Source organism: Berghia stephanieae, chromosome 3 (genome assembly GCF_034508935.2).
Source record: "Berghia stephanieae isolate SIO BIC M18660-M18661 chromosome 3, UCSD_Bste_1.3, whole genome shotgun sequence".
NCBI classification, from domain to species: domain Eukaryota; kingdom Metazoa; phylum Mollusca; class Gastropoda; order Nudibranchia; family Aeolidiidae; genus Berghia; species Berghia stephanieae.
In genome coordinates, this window is record NC_088362.1 from 19,692,486 (window position 1) to 19,715,220 (window position 22,735).

The 22,735-nt window shown below is 35.3% G+C and overlaps 1 protein-coding gene across 1 annotated transcript in view; it reads left to right on the top strand.

Moving 5' to 3' along the window:
- Positions 1 to 13,629: 13,629 nt before the first annotated feature.
- Positions 13,630 to 22,735, top strand: part of LOC144967302 (uncharacterized) — a 118,083-nt gene continuing 108,977 nt past the window's right edge. The window contains exon 1 of the mRNA XM_078904362.1: positions 13,630 to 13,688. The gene's annotated coding sequence lies outside the window, so the exon portion shown is untranslated. The remainder of the gene's footprint in view (positions 13,689 to 22,735) is intronic.

Consider the following 22,735-nt stretch of genomic DNA (forward strand, 5'->3'; position numbering starts at 1 on the left):
CCATCAACAACAAACTCTACATTGACTCATTAGAGGAAATTCGCCCGAGTTTATACATTGTTAGGTCTCTGAGATATACAAATCCCTTATTAAATGTCTATAATTACTACTATAAATTACAACAAGAAAAACAAACAAGTCTTGTCCGGGCACTTTATTTTGCCTACGTGATAGTTGACATTTACCCAGGGCGTTTGACCTCATTAAAAGGTTGAGAGACCAAAAGCTATTCGACGACCGGACATATTACCCTCGGGATATCTATATTTTTACATTTCTTTTACTTCGTTCCTTCCAAAACAGATCTCGTCTACAACAACAAGAGACATTTTTCATCTTTGCCTGTAAATATTTACTCCATATGTCAATGTCCGTAGATTGAGATGTCCCCAAACACATCGATTGACGAGCTTGACTTATTGCAGACCGCCTTCTAATCAACCGACTGGGATGCCTCGGCAGCTACTCTAATCCTATTGGCGAATTTCCTCCATTGCTCTTTCTATCCCCTGCAAGGGACTTTAGGTCTGCACGACAAATTTCTGACCTTAAATAATTGACGCACTTAAAGAATGTTTGTTGTCGGTCTGCTTCGGATATTTGTCTTGACCTGATTGTTATTTGTAAGCTATGTCATGTCTTTACTTGTTGAAATATTGTTGTCTCTTTTAACCCTCTCCTTACCAATTACAAGAAAATCGTCACATTTATTACCATGCAGTCAAAGGTGTTTTACCGTACCTACATCACAAAATTGCAGAAAGATCTTATTCATATCTATAAGAAATTAATGCTGTTTAGTAAAGCTAGTCTGTAGTATGTATAATATATCCTTATTGCTTTTTTTTTTTTTGGGGGGGGGGGGGGGAACTGTATTTTGGCAATAATTCTGAAAATAGTCGAAGAGTACAAGGGAAAAACCACAGATGTCCAGTTTTTTAAATTTTCATGACTGCCCCCTTGAGTGATGTTAGGCGTCTAAATTCCCCCTCTTCAGCAATAATATCGAACAAAAAAAAAAAAAAACAACCATTAAAGAGTTATGGTCGTAGTTTCTATTTATAAAGGGAAAGTTTATAGTTAATGCCCTGATCTCACTCAAACAGGGCAGTCACAAAAAATTCAAAAATGGACATCTGTGGGTTTTCCCTTGTACTCTTCAGTCGCTAATGAGAGAGTTAAGTATGTATGAGAATACTCTGGTATTGCTAAACTTATGATAAGTAATATTTCCTAAATTCTTTCAAGTCAATTTCGAGAAAGAAAAAAAAACCACGGGGTAACTCAGACGTGCAGCGCCGAAAAGTGACCAATAGGGGTTAAGTTTCTTGCTTAATAAGTTAGATGCCGATGTGTACCTCGAACCCAGGTCTTCCGGTTGAAAGTGATTATTCTTATTGACTCGGTCATTTTGCCCCCTAATTCTGATGCTTCTTCAGAACGTCTTGGCAAGTTGGGAGTCATCTCATCTGAATCTGCCAGAACATTTTTTTTTCTGAAAGAATATAATAATAATAATAATAATAATAATAATAATAATAATAATAATAATAATGATAATAATAATAATAATAATAATAATAATAATAATAATAATAATAACCACTCACTATATACTATCTCTACTACTACTTCTTAACTCATGCAACTACTCATACTCACTACTCACATTACTTCTGAAATAATATAATAATAATAATAATAATAATAATAATAATAATAATAATAATAATAATGATAATAATAATAATAATAATAATAATATATATAACTAATATACTAACTACTACTACTACTACTACTACTACTACTACTACTACTACTACTACTACTACTATAATAATAATAATAATAATAATAATAAATAATAATAATAATAATAATAATAATAATAATAATAATAATAATAATAATAATATAATAATAATAATAATAATAATAATAATAATAATAATAATAATAGTAATAATAATAATAATAATAATAATAATAATAATAATAATAATAATAATAATAATACTAATAATAATAATAATAATATATTTCTATAGCGCCTAAGCATCCACTCAAAAGTGCTCTGCAGCGGTCTACAATTATCTCAAACGCACAACCATCCAACCACCCACTCCCCCCCCCCCACACACACACAAACATACACACACATACACAAACATACACACACATACACATAAACACACAATGTGTAATGTACAATATATTGTTATTTATGTTTTAAAGGCATGTGAGGAATACTAGGACCATTTTAAATCCCTATTACTATTATAATATGATAATATTATGATGTGATATGATATTTAGTAACACTTATTTGTTAAAATCGAGAACACGATGTTTTGTCAGTTACCTACAGAGTTGTTTACTTCAGAATATAACAACATTGACTTGGTACATAACACCATTAATATTGACTTTGTCCATAACAACTGTAAACAAAACGCTCTAAAATCTGTCTATTTTGTCATTGGATATCATCGTAAATTATTTATCAATTTGCCAAATATGGTGGTTTGTTTTGAAAGGCGGTAGTTATCTACACTTTTACAAAATGTGTAAGAGAGTAAAAATATATTCCACCCCCGTGCTTTAGGAGTTTTAAACAACTTTACTAGGCTTCCCTCGTAATGGCGCATGGTAACTTAGTAACTGGATCTAAACTATCGGAACAATGGCGGACGCCTTTATGAAGTACTTATTTGACGAGCATAAAAGTGTATCCAGAGGAGCAAAACATTATAAATCTGATCATGTTATGATTTTTATACATTCTGATCACACGACATGTGAAAAAGTTCTCATAGTTGAGTCCTTGGAAAAGGCTCTTTACTCACATTCCAGTACCTTGCCGTTAACAGCGTTGTCTCTGTCGTAAAAAATGTAATACCACCTAACCAGCGTTATGTCTTGTTCTACATGTTACGTGTTGCTGTTGGTTAGGGACCCTTTGTAAAGCGCTTTGAGCACGTATAGTGAATATTGCTTTATAGAGAAGCTCAAGTTTAATTTTGTTGTTGTTGAAATGACACTGCTAATAGCTGCAAACCAATGACGTCAATAATCTAGCCACGAGGACAGACCTTTATTTCCAACCCCTCCCCCAGTCCCCCCTCCCCCCAAAATAAAAACAAAACAAAACAAAACAACAAAAAACAACAAAAAACTAAAAACAAAACACAAGCGCCCCCCAAATAAACAAAAACAACACAACCCCCTCCCCCAATCCCCCCCCCCTCCCCCCAAAAGAAAAGAACAAACAAAAACAAATCAAAAAAAAAACAACAACAAAAAAAAACAACAAAAAAACAAAAACAAAACAAAACAAAAAAAACCCCAACAACTACAACCAAAATTAAACCGACAAAAGCGATAAATAATAAAAACAAAACAAAACCAAAAACAAACAAACAAACAAAACCCCACCAAACAAACAAGGAAACACAGAAACGTAGCAGACAACGAAAAGGACAAACAAAGACCCAATAATGTTTAATTATCTAGACTAAATATTATAGTTGATCCAAACAAATTAGTTTGTGGTTGTTAGACAGACAAACACAACGAGAGTCTGGTGACGTACATGTCGCTATGGTGAAAAAAACATATTTGTGGACAGGCCCTCAGTTTTCTTTTTATATTATTATGGCCCTTTAGAAACTTTTTTTGGCTACGCTATGGTAAAAATATTGTTGACGGACTCACAGGTTTCTTTTTATAATATTATTTTGACCCCTTTAAGACTTTATTTAGGGTTCGCTATGGTACAAATAAAATTTGTTTGGGATAAAACCGACGTACACATATTATTGGCAGGTCTGAAAACCGGAGCTCGATTATGGGCTGGCTTTTTTTCATTGTGGTAATGGGACAATATTTTGTGTTGGTTTGAGATAACGTGCACTTATTTGCAGATCTGTTAACCCAATTCATTTTGGGCTCATTGGTATAATGGAAATCTTAAAAAAAAAAAAATGAGGCAAAATACTGTCGATTATAATGTTATACTATACTAGGCCCATAATTGTGTTCGGATGGCAGACATGCATATAAGTACACAGTTGTCTGAGAGTATTTCCATTACTAAAATAACTTGAGCTTTAAACTTAAGCTTGTATATAGAGCAATATCCACTAAACTTGCTCAATGCTCTTTACAAGGGGTCCCCAGTAAACAGCAACACTAAACATGTATGATGAGACATGTAGTTCGATATTATGATTTTATTCGGACAGAGACAACGCTTATAACGGCCAGGTACACAGTTTACACTATGGTTCGCTGAAAAAATGTGAGTAAAGATCCCTTCAAATACTCATCTGTACGCCTATCAGGACTCGAACCCAGGACCATCCGATCCGAAGGCGAGTGTCATACCGTTAGACCACATAGCCAATAACAACGTCAAGACCGTAAGAATTGATTTCCAGCCACTTGGAACGGTTACTGGGACAGCGGGGCTCAGCGATACGATCTTTGCTTCTTACCCAAAAGGTACCAAGTTCCACTTCCCGCCGCATTGTATGGCCTTGAGAAAGTCACCTCGCCCTAGTTCACTTTGCGGATATTGAAGGAACAGCAAACAAAATTGCAAAAAGAAACTGCCTACTTAGAAAATTAGCGGGTACCACCTGGGGAGCAACACAAGTCCGAAGGACGTCATCATTAGCACTCTACTATAGCGTCGGAGAATACTGTTTGAAAAAGAAGCCCCCACACGAAGATTCTCGACTTCAAACTTTGAGAATCCATGCGCATAATAACATGACAGGATGCCTCAAATCAACACCAACCCCTTGGCTCCCAATTATAAGCGCAATCGCACAACAGGAACTCAGGCGAGAAGAAGCAAACCAAAAAAGTAGTCCACAAAATGAATGTCCTCATCCTAATTACCCCATTAAAAACCATCATAAATAAAGCTCTCAGAACAGCACGACTCAAATCCAGAAAGCCCTTCTTCCCCTCAGAACTGAAAAACTTCGATATTGGGGTAGCCTGGAGGGAATCTTGGTCAAATACCATACCCAAGGGAAGTGGGATAATCAAAGACCCAACGGGATTTATGCCAGGCTTCAGGAATGGCAATCGAAAACAGTGGGTCGCCTCAAACAGACTAGTGACAGGCCACGGCAGGACTGCTCAAACATGCATCGATGCGTCTGAGGGAGTCAGCTGACTGTCCTCGCTGTCAGGGAACGCCAGAGATTAACTGCTATGTGACGAGGTTTGCGGGAGGTTTGGAGGCTGTCCTCAAATACGGTAACGAATTGAAAGAGTGGCTGGAAACTTCCTGTGGGGAGATGTAGCCATACTCTACTACTACTACTACTACTACTACTACTACTACTACTACTACTACTACTACTACTACTACTTTGCGGCGCTGCACTGCGGCTGAACTCTATGTTATTCCCCAGTCTTCTCTTGGAATAGACCCTAAAGACAAATTACCCTTTGGGGACAAATAAAGGACATTTTCTTTTATTTATCACTTGAGTGAGTTTTGACGTGATTTACCACTCGAGAATCATTAGCACAGATTACGAACCCTCTAACCTAGACGGCACAAAAGCACGTTCTGGGGATTTTTTGAGGGAGAATGGATATCCTTCGAAAATAACTACAGACAAGATATTTATAAAACTCCGTTTGCAATCATGGAGAGGACATGAACTTCAGCATCTATTAAAAAAAAAAAGATTAAAAAAAAACAAAACAAAAAAAACCCAAAACAAACAAAAACAAAAAATCTCCCAAAACACAAAACAAAGAAAAAAGAACTTTTATTTAGCTTTTATATATGTTGACGGCCAGGTACTCATTTCACACCTGAGTACGGTGAGATAATGTGAGTAAACAGCCTTTTCCAAGGACTCAACTATGCACCGAGTGAGGCTCGAACTAAGGACCACAATATCTCATAGCCATATAGTGCTACATACACTAAACGTGCTCAAAGAGCTTCACCAAGGGGCCTTAGCCATCGGCAATACTTCACAATTAGGAGGAGACATGAGACTGTGAGTCGATGTTGCGGTTATTTTTCCAACAGAGACAATGCTGTTAACGGCTAGGTACTCATTTTACACCTGAGTATGGTGAGAGAATGTGAGTAAAGAGGCTCAACTATGCGCCGCTCAGAGCGCGACTCGAGCCCTGGACCTTCCGATCGTTTTTCTTTTAACCAGTAAACTACTATATAATACTCTAGAAAAACACTCACTTAAAAATTTGGCCAGAAAACTCGTCCTTCAAATATCGATTGATTTAAATGACAATCATCACGACAAAAACTCTAAAACCTGGGACCCCGCGTGGTTTTCTGTCAGTCTGTTTTTTTTCTTTCTTTTTGTTGCCAGGACGAAGGTCTTTTAAATCGTTCGACATTTGAAGGACACGTTTTCTGGCCAAAATTTGAAATTGCATTTTTTTTCTCTCCAGAGTTTGGCAGTTTACTGGTTAAATCCCAACGGAGTACCATGGAAATGGATGGATTTGTACTGAGGATAACATTAAGATTATGGGGAATGAATAAATAGCAAAGCAAAAAAAAAAAAAAGTACGTATCTAAATCTAATCGTGGTGTGTCAATAAAAACTTCAAATTAAGAAATTAAGGAGCAGGCACGGGTGTAAGATAAAGACCTCATCAATGCTGTATGGAAAGAGCTTAATTATGGGCTGGATTTAATATTGTTGTAATGGAACAACATTTTGTGTTGGTTTGGGACGACGTGCACTTATTTGCTGGTCTATTAACCCAATTCATTTTGGGCTCATTAAAAAAATGAGGCAAAATATTGTCCATTATAACGGTATACTAGACCCATAATTGCGTTCGAATGTCAGACATGCATAATAATACACGTCTGTTTGAGAGTATTTCCATTACAACAATAACTTGAGCTTGTATATAGCGCAAAATTCACTAAACTAGTGCAAGAAAGAAAAATACAAGAAATAAAAAACACTTTGTACATTTATGATTCATTCGATCATGACCAATTTTCAATTACCAGTATTCTGTGATAGTAATTTTCGATTTTACATTGCCGTATTGACACATTTTTTCTTACATTAAGAGTCTGTGAATGATACAATGCAAACTGTATGAGAGTCTGCAAATATAAACTATTGTATAAGGCATTTAAAGGATAATTCCTATATTAAGCCTTTAGTAAGATAAGCTAAGATAAGAAACCATCCCTAAAAATCAGTATTCCTCAACTGGGGATCGAACCTCAGACCTTCTGAATAAAAACTTACTGTTGATGTTATTTATTTTGCCCGATTCTCTGGTCTTATTATGCACAAAGACATAACAGTAATAATCAATATATGAGTATATAACAAAATACCAAACACGTAACGTTTTGGGCTCAAAACCCTTCTTCAGCCAATGACAACCACCCCCCCCCCTCAAAAACAAAAACAAAAAACAAACAATAACGTGTAAACCGAGATAGGCGGCAGAGAAAAAACGTGAAATTTTTTATAGCGCAATATAATAATAATAATAATAATAATAATAATAATAATAATAATAATAATATTAATAATAATAATAATAATAATAATGATAATAATAATAATAATAATAATAATAATAATAATAATAATAATAATAATAATAATAATAATAATAATAATAATAATAATGATAATAATAGATCTTTATTGTCCATAAATATGGCAATTTGTCATTTAGTTACACTTGTTATAACGTTAAATGATAACTGTAACATTGAACAGATATTTCACTCCTACTTATTTTCTCTCTCTCTCTCTCTCATTCTCTCTCTCTCTCTCTCTCTCTCTCTGTGTGTGTGTGTGTGTGTGTGTGTGTGTGTGTGTGTTTCTCTCTGTCTCTCTCTCTTTTTTATTTCTTTCTTGCTTTATCTCTCTCTCTCTTTCTCTCTCTCTCTCTCTCTCTCTCTCTCTCTCTCTACATGACACACGCACACACTCAAACCCACATACACACACACACACACACACACATATGTGTGTGTGTCCCCACTAACTCAACCGTATTTCTTTTCTTCCTTCCTCGATATCCCATTTTGTTTTGATTTTCTCTTTTTTTAAAAAAAAGCCGAGGTGTTTTTGTAAAATAATTAGCGTAAATTATCTCTGGGTGAATTTTAATTATTTAATATTTCAAGACGACGAAGGACAGTCCGATCAGTTCATAGTGGTTTTTAATCTCGGACTTATTTGTCCTCTGGCAATCTGTATTTTCGTCTCTCAAGAAAACAACACGCAGTCGATCTTCGATTCGGTTTTAAATTTTCTATTAAAAAGTTCTCTCTCTCTCTCTCTCTCTCTCTCTCTCTCTCTCTCTCTCTCTCTTTATCTATCTATCTATCTCTCTTTCTTTCTTTCTTTCTTTCTCTCTTTTTTCTCTCTTTTTCTCTCTGTCTCTATTTTCCTCTCTCTCTCTCTCTCTCTCTCTCTCTCTCTCTCTCTCTCTCTCTCTCTCTCTACGTCATCTTTTGTCGTCTACTATTTATTGTCCTTTCTGTTTTACTAGCTAACACTTTTACTCTGTGTCATCTTATCTGTGGGTATGACAAAGAAATCGCATCCGTCTCATTCCAGTCAGCTAGTTAATTGTTGCCTTTTTGGAAACCGATGTGAATACTTATTCATTTTTTACCTTATCTTTCCGTATTGTTTAGTGTTCTCATAAAGAGTCAAGTTTCTGCTTAGCTGCGGCATTTCTCCTTTTATTCACATTCTCATTGGATTTCTGTACTCCCAGCTATAATCCTGTGTTCTTAAAAAACGAATATTTAACATTTTGGAAAGAAAACTCGTCCTTCAAATAACAATTGATTAAAATGACTCTCTTCTTGTCAAAAACGCTCAAACACGGGACTTCGCGAAGTCTCAGGTTTGAGAGTTTTGCCAAAATGAAAGTCATGTTAATGGATCGATAGTTAAAGGACGAGTTTTCTGACCAAAATGTTAAATTATTGTTATTTTCTTCCAGTACACAGCGGGCAGTATACGCGACTACAGCAGCCCACGAATGTCTTTGTAATGCGAATCTTAGTATTAATAGTCCGTTCCCTTAACGGAAAAATTGTGCAAATCGTGTAACCAGCATGAAATTTTCACACAAAATGCAGAATTTTATGCGGATTTCGAAAATAGGTGGCTCCAAGTTGAAAAATAGCTGGAACCAAGAGTTATTGCCCTTTAAAGGTGACAAAATGCATTTAAAAAAAAAAAAAAAATTTCCTCAAAAATTTACAGTTTTATAAAGATTTTATAACAATGTGGATATTTTGTTATTCTGTTGCGTACTCTGGACTCACAAATTATTTTTCCATTTGAATTTTATTGAAATATATAAGAAAATACGAAATTCAAATGGGATTTTTCAGGAAAGTAAAAAAAATATATATATCTCCTTCCTAGAAACTGTTTAAATAGTTTAGAATCTGACATATATTTGAAATGCCATGCGTTTCAAAAACATTTTTAATCTTCACATCCTCTAAAACAAGCAATATTAATTTGATTTAAAAAAAAAACAATAATAGACAATTCAACTGCCAAAGCAAGTACCCCTTCTCCTCCCGACACACACGTACAATCACTCTCAAACATAAGAATACAATGTATTTCTATCATATAGCAAATAACACGTTTAAATTTATATATATTGTACAATACATATTTATTCAATGAAAAATTGAACCATTTAAAACATTTTTTAACAGCAGCATTATTATAGATATACATCCCTTTTTAATTCCATAGTTTGTTGAAAACATACAATTGAAAAACGTGTTTAAAGTCAATCATTGTCTCTAGAACATTGACCATTGCAGGCACATAACAGATTACATGGAAGAGATGCCTTAACACAATTGCATCTTTTGGAGCATCCCTTTGATGAACAGTTACATTTAATCAGATTTTGTGAGGCATGTGTAAGGTCAGTCAAAGTGGACCACTTTGGCATCCCATCTTCTTTCTAACCAAAATCTGAATTGGAAGGAAGACTAGGGTCTTTAGCAAGAGAGCGTTTCCATACATAACCAGCTTGGTAAACTGCTCGATTTAAATGATGTTTGAGAGCTTCACGAGTTGGTGGCATATTGTCTGGAAGGCGTGACTTTTTTGTAAAAAGTTCACGCCGGCATTCATTGACAGCAGATAAGTTGGTTGCTCTGTCAAACAACAAACAGACAAATCTCTGGATGTTTCAGGGGAAGCTTGATCGAGTCTTGGAACTTTGTTCAGATTTTTACAGTCGACAATGGATGTCTGCCGCTTCTTTCCTCCTGCCATATTAGCGCATTCTAGGAAGGAAAGAAAAATAAAACAAAACCCTATGACATACTCAAGAGACAATATTTAAAGTTATTTCCTACAAAGTGTGAATTACGTAGTTTATCAAGTTACAGAAAATGTTACCATCTTAAGGCGATATAGGGTAGCTTGAGAGCTGACAGAATGAACAAGTTTGTGTGCGTGCGAGTGTGTGTGTGTGTGTGTTATGCGTGTGAGTGTGTATTTGTGTGTGTGTTTGCGTGAGAAAGGTTAAACACATATTAGTTGACGGGGCTTGGATAGCTCAGTGGTAAGATTCTCTGCAAAACAAAAAATAACAAAACAACAACAACAACAACAACAACAACAACAACAACAACACACACAACGAACACATACTTCCAAATACCTGTTAAAATGGAACCTTAGTCCTTGCAATCTTGACTATTCAACAAATCAAACTAGCATTCCAATTTGACAAGGTCCCCAGGCATGATGCTTATTAATTTTAAGGAAACAAAGGACTGTGAGCCTGGCAAGTAGAAATATAACCAACAAGTCAATACACAGTTTAAAAAAAAAACATGAATAAGCAAAAGGTAAAACAATATGTGTGAATATTAGCGTGTATTTGCAATATTATGTGTCGAGATGTTCTTTTTTTGATCAACTGAGTTAATAATAAATTAGTTATCTTTTTTTTTTCTCGGGCAGCAGTATTGATAAACACCGTTATTCTATCATCAATCATCGACAGGCTAATCTATATCGAATCGAATCTAAAAGGGTCTAGATTTAGTACTGACATAACACACGCAACTTATATTATATTAAGATAGAAAAATATGTTCAGATCCAAGCATGGGTCATAATCTTACTCTATCTATTTCTTACTCTATCTATTGCATCCTGGAGGCTTATTGTGTGTGTAGAATGATATTACTGTGACTCAGCTTTGATCTGACCCAATTATTTTTCTTTTGTCATACATTGCGCGATACTTATCGCACTAGCATGCGCATAAAGTAAAATAACATCACGATGATATAAGACATTTATAATAATAATAGATGAAAAAGATTGTTCCTTACCTTTTCAACGAATATCGATTGCACAAAATAAAATTGTAGTTTGTTGACATCGTTCAAAAGACAAAACTCATTCTCTCAGTTATTTTTTAGACAACACGACATGATGCCATTGTCGGTAGATGGAGCTGTCGTTATCTCGAAGGGAGAGGCGGTGACAGATGACAAAACCGTGTTTCGATTTAGCATAATTGTACTGTACACACTGGTTGAAAGAAACCTCTTTAACTGCTTTAAAAGTTTTTTTTTAGTCTCTTGTTGTTTTTTTCGTTTACAGGCGATAAGACATCCTAGTACATACTTAGTAAAGGATAGGTTGTCCTAATGACTCATAGTTTTGTTGCACGGGCAAAAAAAAAAAGGACAATTTTTATTGGGGTTTTTGTCTGCGGTCAGAAGACAAAAAAATTGATTTAAAATACTTAAAAGCTAGATTTTTGGTAAATAATAATGGAAAACATTAAAACAAAAATATCTCCACGATCAAAAACTTATCAGGATGTTCTTCATGGGTGAGAATGTTTGTTTTTTATACTTTTGTCATCGAGCGCCAAAACGTCACAAAGTGCGCGTTTTCGCTAGACTATACGACAAATTTTAAGGTCTTTTCAATAAAAATGGTATTTGGAGCCACCTATTTTTCGAATCTTCATAATTTTCTGCACCAAAATGTATACTTAGTTTGCTGGTTACAAAAAGTGCACAAAACGCACGGAACTTGCCGCTAAGAAAACGGACTATAAAGTTTATGTCATTATTTATATCTTTTATAGGTCTACCGTTCAAGCTTTCTTTGTCTTGCACTGAAGGTCAATATCGCGATGGAGCTGTTTGTAGGCAAAGTAAGTCCTAAATTCTTAAAGAGTTTTATATAATAGTTTCAATATTGCACAGGTTTAGAGATGAAACCATGACAATTGATTTTGCTATGTTTTTCAATCATGAAAATGTCATATTATTTTTCACAAAATATTCTTATTGATTTTGTCGATGTTGCTGCTGTTCTTCTTCTTCTTCTTCTTCTTCTTCTTCTTCTTCTTCTTCTTCTTCTTCTTCTTCTTCTTCTTCTTCTTCTTCTTCTTCTTTTTCTTCATCTTCTCCTTCTTCCGATGTCTTAACATATGCTTTCACTACCTTCTCCAATAGTGTATCCTGTCACAAACATTAAATTTGAATCTGTGCGGTTATGTGGTCTAGTGGTATGACACTCGCTTTCGTATTGGGAAGTCCTGGGTTCGAGCCTCGTTGGGCGAATATGTGAGTCCTTGGAAACGGCTCTTTACTCAATTGCTGTAAAAGGAGTACCTGGCCGTTAACAGCGTTGTCTCTGTCCGAAAAAATTGTAATATCGCCTAATAGGCGATGTCCCGTCTCTCACGTTCCGTCATACATGATAAGTGTTGCTGTTGGCCAGGGACCCCGGGTAAAGCGCTTTGAACACGTTTAGTGGATATGGCGCTATATACATTTTAGAAGAGGTTTAACAAGATGATTTCATCTTAATCTATTCATGAGACTCTCTGGACAAAATACAAAGTTTTTATTTTTTTCTATATTAATTTTGGTGCTTTACTGTGGAATAACACATATTAAAAAGTTTGGCCAGAAAACTCGTCCTTCAAATATCGATCGATTTAAATGACCCTCATCTTGGCAAAAACTCTCAAACCTGGGAGTTCGCGGAGTACGGCAGGTCTGTCCATCCTCCTCTGGTTTCATCGTTCCCGTTGATGTTCCTCCTCCTCCTCCTATTCCTCCTCCTTCTCCTCCAGCTCCTCTTATTCGTCCTCTCACCATTTTTAATGATGACAACAAATATCATCAAGCGACTAGATATCTCCGCCAATCCCACCCCGACTATCAAAATCGTCATCACAATAAAATAATTAAATTTTACAATAATTATCCCAGCAATGTAATTACTGATTTACATTCTGATTTAGCTCTATCACCCCCCCCCCCCCCCCCCCGACCATCACTCACAAATCCTAGACACGACCCCACAGTATTATTACATCTGTTTTCCAACAAGACAAACATTTTTTTATATCTAAATACAACGGCAGATAAGACTAGCCTATCTTCTTCGATCATTTACAAACATTATAAATGATTAACGTGTTTTTGGTTTAGACTAAGTTGGAAGTTTACTAATATTAGTATGTCTGGGGTAAGCTGACTCCTTTTACTCTTTCCCGGCAGGGTTCAAGTTTACTCTAACCCGGCATGAATTTTTGCCATTTTCACTTTTCACCCAACCAGCACAAGAATATATTTTTACCACTCAAACACAAAAGCAGTAAGTTTTTGATTTATATACTATCTTTTTTTCCCTTTAAAACAAGCTCTACAACACAATATTGAAACAAAACAAAAATCTTATTTAAATTTGATTATGTGACAAAAAAAAATCAGAATGAGAAAAATGTTGTCTGTATCGTAACGAAAGTGACGATTTTCCTGTGATTTTGGTAAGGAGATGATTAAGGGAGTACTGTCACAATAAGGACAATTTTATTAAGTTTTATCAAAAATTTTGTTTTCAATGCTTTTTCTGCAGTATTAGGTGTGTCCAATGATATTTTTAAAGACTTTTTGGAATAATTTCCACTATCCGTGTGTATGAGGTGGAATTTTAGGGGTACCCCGCCCCGAAAACTTCAGACTTTTGGAACCACTTTTCTCAAAAAGTGTCTATTCAATTTCAATGAAACATGCTATGTAGGTGTCTTTAAAGGGACAAATCACTGCGGATAAAGAGTGTGGGTGACCTTCTGTATATCTACATTGTTTATCAATTGTCGGTATCAATCCAAGAAAAACATTTAGATTAAGTATAAATAGAGAACAATTTTTGAACGGGAATTCCATCTATTTAATATTTAGGAGTCAGCGTGGCTCAGCGATACGGTCTTTGCTTCGTACCCAAAAGGTTCCGAGTTGGATCATCCGACGCTGCTCTGTGTGGCCTTGAGCAAGTCACCTCGCCCTAGCTCAATTTGCGGTGCTGCACTGCGGCTGACCCCTGTGTTATTAAAGTCTTCCCTAGGAATAATCCCCAGAGACAAATTTCTCCTAAGGGGTGAATAAAGGGAAATTTATTTTTAAAAAAAATGATTTATAGTATAGGAATTTTATTTTACTTCTGGAACCCCGTCACATCTCTAAAATTAAAGTGAATAAATAAAATCTTACAGTGTTTCATAATTTATGGATATCAATTTGTACGACATAAGAAATAGGTTACCGTATTTATTTCAAATTTATTACTTTTTGAGTTTCACACTCTGGTTTCAGAGACAATTGGTTATTTAGAAGCTTATAAGAGTGCTTTTATGTGATGTCATTTTATGCCATTTAAAAAAAAGTAGTCCGTCAGAGCCATAAGGCCCATGGAGCTAGGGTTTATCCCGGTTTCTGTAGCGTGCTACCCTTTGGATAGGACGCTAGTCTATCGCAAACCGCCAGATCTAACGGATCCAGCTACTCAATCACAGCTAGGCGGAAAGGGGGCGGGGTCACACAAAAAATCTTGACCGCATCCGGGATCGGTCTTGGTCCTTCGCGTGTGATTCGAGTGCTCTACCAACGGAGCTATTGTGACCTCCTTTTCTACCATATATGTGACTCACCGTGTCAAAGCGGTATTATGGGATACACTGGGTTAGGGAAATTGAATTCATATCCACAAATATCAAACTTGGGTTTACTTTCTCGACGTCATGGTGGAATATAAATACTATTTATTGCTTTGAAAAATCTTCTAAGGTTCGATTTCTCACCATTCTATCTCTAAATTTACATTTTTGGGTTATGAATCATCCCGACATAATACCGTTTTGAGACGGAGGGTCACATATACATTTACTAATTGAATTTTTAGAAATGTGTTTTATCAAAGTACGGCGGCATACTTTTAATCAAAAAGGTGCCTAGTTGCCTCCCCTTGCTCATAGTTTATCTAATTTTTACAAGACAATTTCTTATAATTGTTTTTCTTTCTTTGCTAGTGGTTTCATTAGACAAAGAACACAAGAAGAAATTGCTTTTAAGACATTCAGCTTGTAAAATCTCAAATTATAATTAAATGGTCCATGCCCAGAGAGACGTGTACTTATTTGCAAGTCTGATAACCGAACACAATTATGGGGCTGGTTTAAACACTGTTGTAATGGACAACATTTTGCATTGGGTTGAGAGTATTTCCAGTACAGCAATGAGCCCGCAACAATTTAGATTATCAGACCTGCAAAATAAGTACACGTCAACCCAAAGCTTATGCTGAGTGCATTTAGCTTGGGCGGCCACATTCCTATTCGAAAATGTTCACAGATTTGCATAATTCCGTATTATATAAGTTGTGTTACAGGATGATTTTTTATAATACTTGACGCAACAGCCACCACTCCCCACCCCCCACCCCCACCCCTCACACAGATGTTATTTTGAAGATCTATGTAAATGATCACGTTTTTTTCTTTTTCTGATCTCAATATTGATTTAAAAAAAAACAAAGAAAAACAAACAAAGAAATAAACAAACAAACGAAAAAAATAAATTAAAAACCAAAAAACAAACCAACCCCCCCCCCAAAACAAACAAACAAAAAACAAAACCCAACAAATAATAAAGAGAAATAAAAATGAAAAAAAAATTCCCAAATAAAAAAAAAAACAACCGATAAAGAAAATAGAAATAAAACCAACAACAAAATTATTACAAGACCACTCCCAGTTATGAAAACTTAGACTGCGAGTAAGCAATTGTCATTCAATGGTCAAAGCTGGGTCGATTAGATCTGATAAAATGCACTTTGTAATATGCCAATGTCCTATCCAAACGGTAACATGTAGCAATCTATAAATCCATTTAAACAATAAAACATTCGAGATCGACACCGATTCCATGAGCACCGCGGCCTTTGATGGTAATATTGTTTTTAGTGACAAAGAAAGTTAAAGAATGAGACAAAAACAAAGGCCCCTTACCGACGTGTACGTATTTGCAGGTCTGATTATCCAATTAATTAGCATTGTTGTAATGGAAATCTCAACAAATGACGCAAAATATTGTCGATTACAACAATGCGAAACTAGGCCCACAACTGCGTTCGAATGTCAGACCTGCATATATGTGTAATCGTCGCCCTTTATCATACATGGTTAATTCGATAAATGCATAATTCATCGCTATAATGTCATATCGAGTGCTCTTTAGTTATACTATTATAAAATTTGAAATATCATTGTCGACCCTTCGTTGATGAATCTGCCGTAATGTTTTGGGTGTAGATAGAGTGTAATATTGGAAAGGCAATTTACCCTCTCTTTACCAGTCATTTTCAAGATTTTCCCCAAAACTTCACATCCAACTAGCACAAAATAGATTTTTATCACTCAGACATAATAGCAGTAAAATTTTTGCGATACATAATTTCTTCAACAAAACATGCTCTACATCATATTGTTCATTTCTTTTAAATTTTATGATGAACAGAAGAAATTTGAAAAAGAAAAAATGTTGGTTGATTTTCCTATAGTGGGTAATGTACATTGTCGGTCAGGCAAAAGACAGATAGCTTTAACTAATGTTCACTCATTAAGTCAATCCAATAAATGTGTCTCAAAATCCCCCAAAACGTGTATCTCTTACTCTTAGAAATAATTATATTTATAAATGTTATGGTGGCCGTTCCTTACCCGCACTTGGCCCCTTGTGTGGAATGGCCTGCCCAGAAGGATAAGCGAAGCAAAATTTATTGATAGTTTTAAATCATTCTTAAAACACTACCTTTTTAACGTTGCTTATCATGATATTGATACGATATTACATACTCTGCTGCTGTCGATATTATTATTGTAGTATACGTTTTATATATGTAAATTTTGATATTTATTTGTAACGTGCATTGAGCTTCACATAGTGGTGAAAATGCTCGATATAAATGCCATGACTTATTATTATTATTATTATTATTATTATTATTATTATTATTATTATTATATTATTATTATATTATTATTATTATTATATTTATTATTATTATTATTATTATTATTATTATTATTATTATTATTATTATATTATTCATCATCATCATCATCTTCATCATTCATTATTATTATTATTATTATCATCATCATCATCATCTTCATCATTATTATTATTATTATTATTATTATTATCTCAATAACCAAAGGGTTATAATATTACGTTTATGACTGCTGCCCGACCACCAGGTTAATGAGTGGGTAATTTATTCATGAGCTAATCTGGCGGAAGGGTACTCTGCGTCTAGTTAATACACAATCGCCACTCTATGCCCTTGTCTAATAAGCTCACAACATTGCCATCCGGAAGTAAAACGGGCCAACACACAAAACTATGTGTAACCTTCAACGTTTATAGTCTGGTTAATACAGTTAAGTGAGATTTACTCATAAACGCGGATGACAAATAGCAATAACAAAGACCTGGGTGACTTCAACTTCATAATATCTATAGTAAAACCCAAGCCAGTTCGATCTGACGAAATGCACTTTGCAATATTATGCCATTGTTCTATTCAAACTAAAACTAGCTCTTTCAAGCCAAATTAGGCCAAAGTATATTCCCGTTTTTTTAGAGTGAAATGGACAATAACATTTGCTTGCTACCCTTTTGATAGGATGCTAGTCTATCGCAAAGTACTTTCTGTCAGATCTAACAGACCCAGCTACCCAATCCCTGCTGGTTGGACACCAACGGGTATCGGGTAATTAATAATTCCTTTTATTACTTTACGTGATCGACCCGATTCTATGGGCCCGTTGGTCTTTGACAGGCAACTTTTTGATTTAAAAAAGAAAGTGAAAGGGTGAGACAAAAAAAAAAAGGCTCCATTATCATATATGGGTAATTCAATAAATACATAATACATCGAGTTGTCTTTAAGTATATTATAAAACTTGAAACATCATTGTAGGGATACACGTCGTTGATGAATCTGCAGTAGGGTTATAGGCAGTTATAGGTGTAGATGGGATCATCATCATAGCTTGTCGCTCCAACACCGAACTGGCTCCACAGCATCTGGTGTAATGGTCAGTGCAGCTGGGCCCGTCCTAGCATTTTCTAAGGATATGCTCCATCGTCTACTCTGGGCATCCACATGTACACAAGCTTGTCTCAGCCGCCAGACCCCACTTTTTCATACTTCCAGCTGTTCTCCCGAGTTTTGTCCTTGCTCTGTTCAACATCAACAACTTTATTCTTCCATGGTCTGGGTGGTAAAAGGATATAAGGTAGATGGGATGAAACATTGGAAAGGTAATTTACATAACGTGAAGATCTTTGTAAATGATCTCTAGTGTTTTTCTGATTTGGATTTTGATCTAATAAAGTGCGTATGAAACAGTGTGAGACAAAGCAAAAAAGAAAAATACAAGACCCCCCCCCCATCCCCAAGAAATCATTTGGGCATTTGAATATTGTTGAACGGTTAAGGCAAATAATAACAAAGTCAAACGAACAAAAACAAACCAAAAAAAAAAAAGAACAAAACAAAACAAACTAGAATTGCTATTTTCAGTTACACGCTATACGAACCGGTATAAACTCTTGTTCCATGGGCCCAATTGGCTTTGAAGGTATTAAATATCACTTTTACCACAGTATGTGATCAACATCGATTCTATGGGCCCAATGGCCTTTGACAGCCAAACTTTATGATTTAAAGAGAAAGTGGAAGTATGAGGCAAACCCCCCCCCCCCAAAAAAAAAAAAAACAAAGGTCCTCTTATCATTAATTTCGATAGGACGCTAATGTATCGCAAAGTACATTCCGTCAGATCTAACAGATCCAGGGACCCAATCGCCACTGGGTGGACACCAAGGGTATCAGGTAATTAATAATCCCTTTTAACACTTTACGTCATCAACACCGATACTATGGGCCCAATGGCCTTTGACGGCCAACTTTTTAATTAAAAAAAAGAAAGTGAAGGGGTGAGACAAAAAAAAAAAAAATGAAGTAAAGGCTCCCTTATCATAGATGGGTAATTCAATAAATGCATAATACATCGTTATATTATATTGAGTGCTCTATAGCTATAATATAATAACACTTGAAACATCAATGTAGACAGGCTCATCGTTAATGAATGTGCCGTAGGGTTATAGGTGTAGATGGAAGGACATAATATTGGAAAGGCAATTAATCTAATGCATTTTGTCTGTCAAGCAATTTCCTCTCCTTGTTAAGATACGGGACACTCCTATTAGAGACTTAATTTTATCATTGATTAAAAAGGTGTCCACATACTCTTTTGTGAATAAAAATAGCAGTCTAGCCTAATTGACGTTTTTCTTGTTTTGAATATTATTGCTTTTGATTTAATTCACTTTCGGGTCTGAATATGGGTTTACCGAGAGCTCAGTTGGTGGAGAAATCGCTTTACGGTCAAAGGTGCAGTCGATATATATTTTTTTCTGATCCCCTGTCCACCCACCAGAAATTGGGTAGCTGGGTCTGTTAGATCTGGCGGCGGAAAGTACTTAGCGATAGATAAGCGCCCTATCCAAAGGATAGCAAGTAAGTGCTAATGTACCTTTCATACTATAGAAACCAGGATAAACTCCGGCTCCATGGGCCGAATGACTCTGATGGACTATTTTTCGGGTCTGAATAATGTTAATAATCTTTTTTGCTGTTGTAAAATTGAATATGTCAACGTCGCAATAGTTCGCAATAAAACAATATCAGAAACATTCATATAATATCTATTTGTTTTTCAAAACATATCGATAGTAGTCAAGTTATCGATTTTGATTTGTTGATGTCGATATACAGTTATTTTCAGGTCTGATAACCCAATTCATTATGGGCTCATTGTTGTAATTCGAATCTCAACAAATGATGCTACATATTGTTACATTACAACAATTTTAAACTGGGCCCATAAGTACGTTCGGATGTCAGACCTGCATATATGTACACTTCGGTTGATGATATACAATTGTGATTAAATTTGAAAAACATTTCAATTCTCAAGATGACGCCGTTGCCATGGAAACAGCTTGTCCGTAGTATAGACAATTTTGATTTGAATTCATGACACGAGATGTTTTAGAAAATTGAAAGAGAGAGAGAGAGAGAGAGAGAGAGAGAGAGAGAGAGAGAGAGAGAGAGGGAGAGAGAGAGAGAGAGAGAGAGAGAGAGAGAGAGAGAGAGAGAGAGAGAGAGAGAGAGAGAGAGAGAGAGAGAGAGAGAAAACGGAAAGTGACTCTACCCTTTTCCACCCGTATTCCTCACAGTTTATCTCTTAATAGAATTTTTTTTGTCTAAATACAAAATGCTCAGTATTCAGTGTTCGAATCAGTATTAATCCAAAATTAATTATATCTGCATAATGTGACATAACACAATATTGAACCGAGGGGTGGGGAGTGGGGTGGGGGGGGGGGGAGGGTCAGGGGTCACAAGTGCGTGTCGCTCTATCTTACTTACTTACTTATCCGAACCAGCGACCACCTGAGCTCTAGCCCTTCGGTCTTGTGCCATGACGTAGAAGTTAGACGTCTTTTGTAGTTGTTCCAGGTGACTATAAAGTGTGTTACTGATGCTTGGATTTGGTGGGAGGAATGTGCATCTCAGATCTTCAAGAGGTTGACATTCAAGCAAGTGGTGTGTTACTGTTTCATTGGGGTGTTGACATAGGGGGCAGGAGGGGGATGTGTCTTTTGTAATTTTGCTTAAATGGTTGTTGAGCGGTATGTGTTGTGTTCTTAGTTGAAAGATGATGCTTTGCTGGTGTCTTCTGAGCTTATTTAGGCAATCAGTCTTTACAGGAGTGGTCATATGGGAAAACATACATCTACCCGTGGTGCTCATTGCCCAACTGTTCATCCATTCTTCTCTCTTATTTGTTTTGATTATTTGTTTCGCTGTGTCTAAGGATACTGGAAATGATGGTTGTAAAGTGTCGCTCTATCAGGATCATATTGACTCTGGTCGTAATGTTAGATTATGCGATTGCCATATTATTCACTTAAAATAACGCAAGGATCGATACCAGTCGTATGAACGCTATCATATCTCTGATATTATATTATATCGACAGGTTGGTATCGAATTCCTTTATATCGATCTGGAAAGTGATAAGGCCATGTGAAAATTCAAAGAGTGGTCCCGCCGGTAATGCAAATGACGATTAAGTGTTTAACACAATAATCGCCCTTAAACACACCCAAAGATTCGAAATACCGAAGAGTGTTCACCACTTAAACTGTGGGGGGATATTTTATTGGTCTATTGATTGTTCACTTTTGATTTATATATTTTGCTCTTGATAAAGATCGATGTATAAATACGCATTACATTTATAATATATAATAAAGTATATAAAACACAACAAATGTTCAATAAATTTCACCCACGGATTCGAAATACCGAAAAGTGGTCACCACTTAAACTGTGGGGGATATTTTATTAGTCTATTGATTGCTCACTTTTGATTTATATAATATTTTGCTCTTGGTAAAGATCAATGTATAAATACGCATTGCATCTATAATATATAAAAAAGTATATAGAACACAACAAATATTCAATAAATTTCACCCACGGATTCGAAATACCGAAGAATGTTCACCACTTAAACTGAGGGGGGGGGGGGGGGGTATTTTATTGGTCTGTTGATTGATATCGTATTTCGCTCTTGGTAAAGATCGATGTATAAATACGCATTACATTTATAATATATAAAAAAGTATACAAAACACAACAAATATTCAATAAATTTCACCCACCCATTCGAAATACCGAAGTGTTCACCACTTAAATTGTGGGGGATATTTGAATAGTCTATTGATTTCTAACTTTTGATTTATATCATCTTTCGCTCTTGATAAAAATCAATGTATAAATACGCATTACATTTATAATATATAAAAGAAGTATATAAACACAAAAAATGTTCAATAAATTTCACCCACGCATTCGGAATACCGAAGAATGTTCACCACTTAAATTGTGGGGGATATTTTATTGGTCCATTGATTGCTCACTTTTGATTGATATAATATTTTGCTCTTTATAAAGATCAATGTATAAAAACGCATTGCATCTATAATATATAAAAAGGCATATAAAACACAACAAATGTTTAATAAATTTCACCCAGGTATTCGGAATACCGAAGAATGTTCACCCCTAAAACTGTGGGGGATATTTTATTGGTCTATTGATTGCTCACTTTTGATTTATTTATTTTGCTCTTGGTAAAGATCGATGTATAAATACGCATTACATTTATAATATCTATAAAAAAGTATATAAAACACAAAAAAATGTTCAATAAATTTCAC